This window comes from Ochotona curzoniae, unplaced genomic scaffold (genome assembly GCF_017591425.1).
Source record: "Ochotona curzoniae isolate NIBS_2020 unplaced genomic scaffold, NIBS_Ocur_1.0 scaffold_4506, whole genome shotgun sequence".
NCBI lineage: Eukaryota > Metazoa > Chordata > Mammalia > Lagomorpha > Ochotonidae > Ochotona > Ochotona curzoniae.
In genome coordinates this window covers 11,269,142-11,276,424 of record NW_024467119.1, presented here as the reverse complement: position 1 = coordinate 11,276,424, position 7,283 = coordinate 11,269,142, and the positions used below count along the sequence as shown (strand labels likewise).

General features: G+C 38.6%; 1 long non-coding RNA gene across 1 annotated transcript; it reads left to right on the top strand.

The window, feature by feature from the left end:
- The first annotated feature begins 238 nt into the window (after window positions 1–238).
- LOC121147003 lies at window positions 239–3,496 on the top strand. Its single transcript, XR_005882318.1, has 2 exons — window positions 239–476; window positions 3,382–3,496. It is a non-coding gene; the product is annotated as an uncharacterized LOC121147003 (long non-coding RNA).
- The last annotated feature ends 3,787 nt before the right edge of the window (window positions 3,497–7,283 follow it).

The window sequence follows — 7,283 nt, the reverse complement described above, 5'->3', positions numbered from 1 at the left end:
AGCAAGACACAACGCCTATGCGATTTTTCAAAGCAAGAATCATGAAGGGAAAGTTGATGTGTTGGCTGCTCTTTCCATGGCTGTTCTTTCTCGTAAAAAAAAAAAAAAACTCACTTGCCTGTTGAGAAAAGGTAATAGATGAGTAAACAAATCATGATTAGCAGACAGAGCTAAATATGAACTATGCTATGGCTTTGCCATGTGTGTTCTCAGTAGGATATTTTTCCCTGTTTTTCCCAAAATGACAGAAAAGGAAGACAAATCTATGTCTCTTCATCGTATATTCTAACACACATCAGTGACCAATTAAAAGAAGAATGCCGGTGGCTGTGACTCTGGACAGAGAACAAAGGAGCAGTCCACGAGCCCCACGGGCTTACAGAAGTCTGTCATTCACACTGTCAGTCTTCCGGATCGTTATTCAAGTTGCTATCCCCAATTTCACAGGCTATATCAGATCTACTCCAGCGCCACAGGTAATTTCCCCCTAATGAGTGTGGAATTTGTTCTTTTATTATTATCTTCTGGTTAACATACTCCTCAAACTTTGGGAAATGGATCATAAAAACATCAACTATTACTTCTGTGTGTATATATGTGCATTTTGGGCAAACACACACACACGTTCCACTGTTGAAATGTGGAGGTATAGTACCGTTTACTCAGTGTTAGTTAACTTGATTGTGATTATTATGTTGTCTTAGTTTTCTTTTAAACATACTTTTGCATCGATTTATTTGACTATTTCAGGGACCAACTACAGGAACAAAGCAGTCCATATGGATTCAAGTTCACATAGAAATTTGGCCGATCTCTTAAGCTTTTTTCAACAATCACAAACCAGATTGCAAAATGTGGCTATATTTCATTCAACAAATCTGTATTCCACAGATGTATAAGTTAATAGAGTTGTCATGAATACACATTAGTAGGAATACCAGTCCCTAATTTTAAGTTGCTCTGGGATACAAGGTCCAGAGTATAATTGCTGAGATGCACAGTGAGAAACACCAAGCCATAAGTAGGAACTCTGCATCTCCCAGCCATCATCTGTCCTGTGGGTCAGCCAGAGGAGCTGAGGATTGCATTAGTAATAGACAGCCCCTATGTTATTAAGGTTTCATAATGATCTCTTAAGTACAAGTCCGAACTTGATGAACACATGCAGTGATAGGGGAACGTTCCCTGCACGGGGAGGAGCCCTAACCTCGGAGAGCTTCTAGCTCTCACCCTATATGATCTTCAGGGAACTGTTCATCTCTATCCTTTACAATATTCTTTATAATCAGATTTTAAAATGTGACAAAATTGAAGTCTTATGCTAAGTCTTATACCAAAGACATATGCAAACATATCAAATATGTGGTAATTATTCAGAATGCAAGATTCAGAAAGATTAACTGAACAACTGGAAAATGTAGCAAAATATTAAATTTCAGTGAGATTTCCCAGGAAGCAAGGAAAACGATGGGTGCAAGGTTGTAGGGGAACAGTGTAGGTTGTACAAAACCCACAGGCTTTTTAGTTTCCCACTGTAGTTTCACTATCGTGAGGATCAGAGTCCTTCACTGTGTTTATTTCCTGATGTATCCACAGTGCCTAAAGTGATGCTTTATGAATGGTAACTGTTAATCCAACAATTGAGTTATTCATAATCTCCATAATGAAATTTCCCATCATAACCTCCCTTATATCCTTGTACCTGGAGCCATTTTAATTGGCTGTAAGTTCTTCATGAGGGAAAACTTTCTTGGCATCATCTTCAGTCAACCATGGCACTGGCAAGGACTGCCACACGTGCTCTTGGGGGTTAAACATCACTGGGTTCATGTGTTAGCCCCGACGTACAGCAGGCTTATAGCCTCAGAATAATTATCTCCAACAAAGCCTAAACCACAGGTGTGAATGAAGATTAAATTAAATAATAAATGCAAAACATCTTGTAAACCTCAAATATGACACAAATACAAAGAATTAACATTTCATTAGCGCCTCCAAGGCTTAAAACCAAGAGATTATTCCACAAAAACTTTCTGCATTAGCATTGCTGTTGTGGGATAAGCATTTTTGCGATGCATGGATAAACATTTTGGCAACCAGCAAATCGCATTGTGGACAACTCCTTTTATCATCTGTATTGAAATTGGCATTAAACTAAAACCATGGGGGATATTGAAGATTATGATTTACTTGCAAATAATCCTTAATCTCCTTGTTCTTTAATCTCACATTTGAAAGAATCTAATTTTTTTGACCATTGTCTGAATGCTTTCCTGGTTCATCCCTATAAAATCTATTTGTAAAAGATAGTAATCATCTTCGCAGTTTCTAAGAGAAAGAACTGCAAAAGCTGCACCAGATGACACGTGCTCCTACGGCTTCGTAATCTCCAGGTGTTTACACATGCTCCTCGCTCTCTTCCTCACCTTGCTTTGTTAATGGATCTGTGGCAAAGCTGCTTAAAAGGACTAGCCTTCACTTATTACGAACACATATACAGTAACTTTGTTATGTTTTTCTGTTTGCCAATAGAGACAGAATTTTCTCTTTGAGCAAATCGTTTATGGTGATTTGCACTTACGCTTATTTCTTTAAGTCTTACACTATAAATTTGAATGATTATTATTTTCTGTGTAGGTGCTAACTAATCACACGTTTTGTGTGAGTCTGTGTATGCAGTGCGTACAGGGAGACACTTGTACACACGTGTGTATATTCAAAAAATTCAAGGCGAGTATTTATTATGAGAAAATTGTGCAGGAGTTTCAAAACTTTCTACTAGTGAAGTAAGTTTAACTTTCAATTTTTGCTTTCCATGTGCCTTTAAAGTACTCTTTTGCATATTTGCATATGCTAGACACTTATTGTTTTCCTTCACTCTTCTTATGGAAAACACTTTTTTTTTTTGCCTTTTGTGAAATAAAGCGTCAGAAACTTCCATTAATTCTTCCTGGTCTCATATATAGTTAAAATGGGAAGAAGGCTTTCAAATGAAACACATACAAATTAGATGCAATAAGCAACTCAGCACACAGTATTGTTACTTTGTGAAAGTGACCTTCAGAAGGAAATCATGTGGTGGTTTCCACTAGGAGGCCAGACTCGAGCAGGAAGATGGTGAAGACTCACAGATAACCTGAAGTTTGTGTTCCCAGCAAAAACATCCAGTACCTAAGTTACCATGGTTTCTCACCAGAAATAGAGTCACAGACCCTCAGAATCATCATCATATTGTTTAATGCCTGCGAGATTTCATGCGTATCGAGGCTAATGATATGAAATGTCTTTCACTATTCGGGGTGGTAGTAACATCCAGAAAAAATGATTCCATGTATGACTTTAAATTATATGTAATGCTGCCCTTATTTCTTCTCTTTGCAGGTGAACAATGCACTTTGTTCCTATTTTTAAGGATGGTGAAGTGGTAAACTGGCAAATATTATAAGGACACCCCGAAAGCGTGCTGTTACTATGGCAATAAAAAGAAGAGCCGATATCTAAATTCTTTTTGGCAAAATTCCATTTCTCTATGTGAAATGTTTAGTTCCCTGCATTAAGTGTAAGTAAATAGTCTGCATGTGATATTTTTCAATTGAATTAAGTATTACCCTTTAATTTATATTTATTGAGCAGACACCTGCCATGATCATAGCCATTCAGGACACAAAATGACTAAACTACTTTTCTGACCTTCACAGCATCACAGCCTCTTTGGGAAAATTGTTACTGATGAGCTCAACAGTAACTGATGGTGTGGTAGTGAACTGCACAGGTCAGGAAAACCCTCTTCTTCCTCCCCCACCCTCTCCCTCCTTATTTCTCAGAGATAGCAAACGAGATTTTTGGACAGAGGACAGAAAAAAAAAATCAGAATTTATGAATCCCACTAATAAAAATTCGAGACATAGATAAACAGAACAGATGAACACAATTATGTAAAATGAGTATCTTTTTTTGCAGTTGCATAAACTTTCTTACAAATTTTGTAATCAAATTCTATTTCATGAGTGTTACTTCTTTATAAACAGGATCATCGCAAGCTCAATAGTTTAAACCACACATTTTCTGTAGATCTGGAAGCCAGGGGCGTTCCTTTCCTATGTGGTAAGTTTCAGAACAAGGTTAGATTTTCCTTTGGAGACTCAAAACAACGAAAACCATCCCCTGCCTCAAGCCACTTACTTGCGGTAGGTAAGGCTTGGAGGTTTTATTATTTTGCAGCTTGTGTTTTGTATGCCAGTGTTTGGGTCCTTTAAGTCCTAGAGGACACTTGGGGTTCTTTACTTAGTGAAATAAAGGGTGTAGATTTCCCCAAAGTGTCATTTGCTTCTTCACAGCAGCTGGAGAGAGAACAAGGCTGGCAGACTAGCTCTGAAATATTCAGTGCACAATCAGGCACACAAAACACAAGCACATCCTATGATGCTGCAGTCAGTCTCCAGTCAGTAAGAGCACTACACAACAGGGGTCAGGGCCCCACGTAGTGTCAACAGGAAAAAGCATGAAAAGGTGGGGTCCACAATCTAGCCTAATGAGAATTAGGATGTTGCTCTGTATTTTATAATGCTTGATATCATATCAGCTACATCATCTTGATCAGAAAAGTAACAAAGAAACCAGTAATGTTGGGAGGATTATTGTAAGCTTCCCGAGGGGGCCTCAGGTTGGAGATCTAGAGAACACGGACACTGCGGTGAACATCCAGAAGCCATGCCCACATTCCCTTCTCCAACTGCATGAAGGAGTCCTGGGCACTGTTCTCTCCAGACCTTCATTTGACTGACTTTGGTCCATCCATCTAATGGAGGTCTTTTCTACTCAAAGTCCACTGATTTAAATGTCACTCTTAAATTTAGTATAGCAAGCATCCAGAGGAAGATTTCAACAAGCAAGATCAGCCTTTGCTTAAAGCCTTTATTAAGGCTCCATCCCATGTCATTTTCCCTTTTATCTCCATAGTCTGTCACTCTTACTTTATTTCAATTCCTTGAAGATTTTTCATACCCTGAAGCCTTTGTATATCCTGTTCTCTCTGCTTGAAACATCTCCAAAGCATCAGATTTCACTTTTAAGTCTTTGTGCATATCCTTATGTCCTCTCTGTCTTTTCCTGACTCTCAAAAATAAAATAAAATAAAAGTGTGCATATCTAAGCTTTCCACCACCTTACTGCTACTCCTGCCCCCTCCAGCTTGGCTCAAATCCACCAAGCCATGTCACATAATCTTCCTGAAATTTGCCCATCTATTTTTATGAATTGTAAGCTCTATAAAGACAAGAAAAGAGCTTGTTTTCCATACTATTCCTAGAGTTTTTTGCAGGACTTGACATATTATAAAAGCTGGCTGAATAAATCAATATTTCAAAATCTTATTGTAGTGATAAAGAGGGAAAATAAAGAAAGTAGGAATGAAGATAATTAGGAGAATTAAGAGACTTTTCTGTGGGTACAAAAACAACATAATAAAAGCAGGGGGAAAATGTACAGGAACGATAACACAAGAAGAAAATAAATCCCTTGGCTCAGGAAAACATTTCAGTTGAGCAATACTTCAGTTGATTCTAAAGGAAGATTTAAATAACAAAGATGGCAGCAAAGAAAATAATTAGGAACTATTATAGATGGAGTACTGGCTTTTCAAAGATGAATAGGTTTTATTGTCTATAAGTTGAGGAATAAGTATCCTTATGTTACAACAAGGACTCTGAAGGTGTGATTGAAATACTGGAGTGTGGAGACCATCTGGGTGGACCCAATCTAATTCCAAGATCCTTACTGAGAAAGAGGTCAGAAAAGGTGTAACAGTGGAAGCCATGATTGAAACACTTCACACCTTTCGTGATAAAAATAGGGAACGGATCATGATTGAAGAACTTCGGGAGGCATCTAGAAGCTGAGAAAAGAAGGAAATACACTTTGCCCTGCAGCATAGAGAAGGTATAGAGAGAAATTTCCACTGCAATTAACTCCACACTAGGTGCTGAGAAACTTGAAGGTCTCCTGCAAAAACAGGAACAAGACAAGGGTTTCTCTCTCACATTTCCCACTGAACATGCTGGACATCCTAACTGACGCAACAAAGTAAAGAACAAATTAAAGCCAAGTCAATTGGAGAGTTTACTTATGTTATTCTGTAAATTACGTAATTGTCTATGATCGGAGATACACAACTTCTAGAAGACAACATTGGAGAACACCCTGGTGCCATTTTGTTTGGCAGGTTTTTAGATGTAGCATCGCAAGCACAATCCAGAAAGAAAAGAAAAAGATATGTTGGATTTCATTAAAACTTTTCTTTTTCATCAAAATGAAAACTCATGGAGGAGATACTCACCCAAGTTCTTGAGATGTCTGTGTCTCCATGCCCAGGCTAGCTTCCTGTTAATAACTCCTGACTAGCTTCTCACCAACACAGACCCTACGAAGTAATGGTGACAGCTCAGCTAACAGTGTCCCTGTCAGCATTAACAACCCTGACTGCACCCTCGTTGACAGGCTCCAACGCAGGACCCACCTCAGCCGCCATGGACATCTGCAGAGTGAATGAGTTTCTGAGTCTCTTTCTGTCTCCCCATCTCTCAAAAGAATTTTTTAAAGATTATAATGAAAATGCAAATTAGAAGTAGGGATGAAATATCTGACAAAGGATTTGTTTCCTGAGTGTATAAGAAATTTCAAAATTCATTGAAAAAAAGTGACTGTTAAGATGCAGAAGAATATCTGAGAGGCACCTCCCCAGAGAAGACACGCACATGATAGGCATGGGAAAACATGTTGAACATGATAGCCATTGTGAAAGGACGGGACTACAAAATGACAGCTGTGTTGGAAGAGGTCTTACAGCTTCTCAACCTAATCCCAGTTATACCAATTAACACAGTAGTTACTCATTAGATCTAACACACGAAGCAGAAAAATTGAATTCAAATAGGATGACCATCACTGGATGAATGGAGAAACCTCCACACGTAATAACCTGTGATAAAAGGAAGAATGCTATGAAAACACAATAGGTTGGGGAGGAATACAAAATCTTACAGCTCAGTGAAAAACAGTCTGAAAAACCTACCTGATGTGATTTTAATTGTGAGTGGATGGCATACCGGAAGAGGCTAACTCCTTAGTGAGAAAACAAAGTTAATAGTTGGGACAGGTGTAATGGCTCAACTGGCTAATCCTCAGCCTCCAAAAGCAGCATCCCAAATAGGCAACAGTGATGTCTCGGTTGCTTTACTTCCCATCCAGTTCCCTGCTTACGGCTTAGGAAAGCAGTGGAAGAAGGC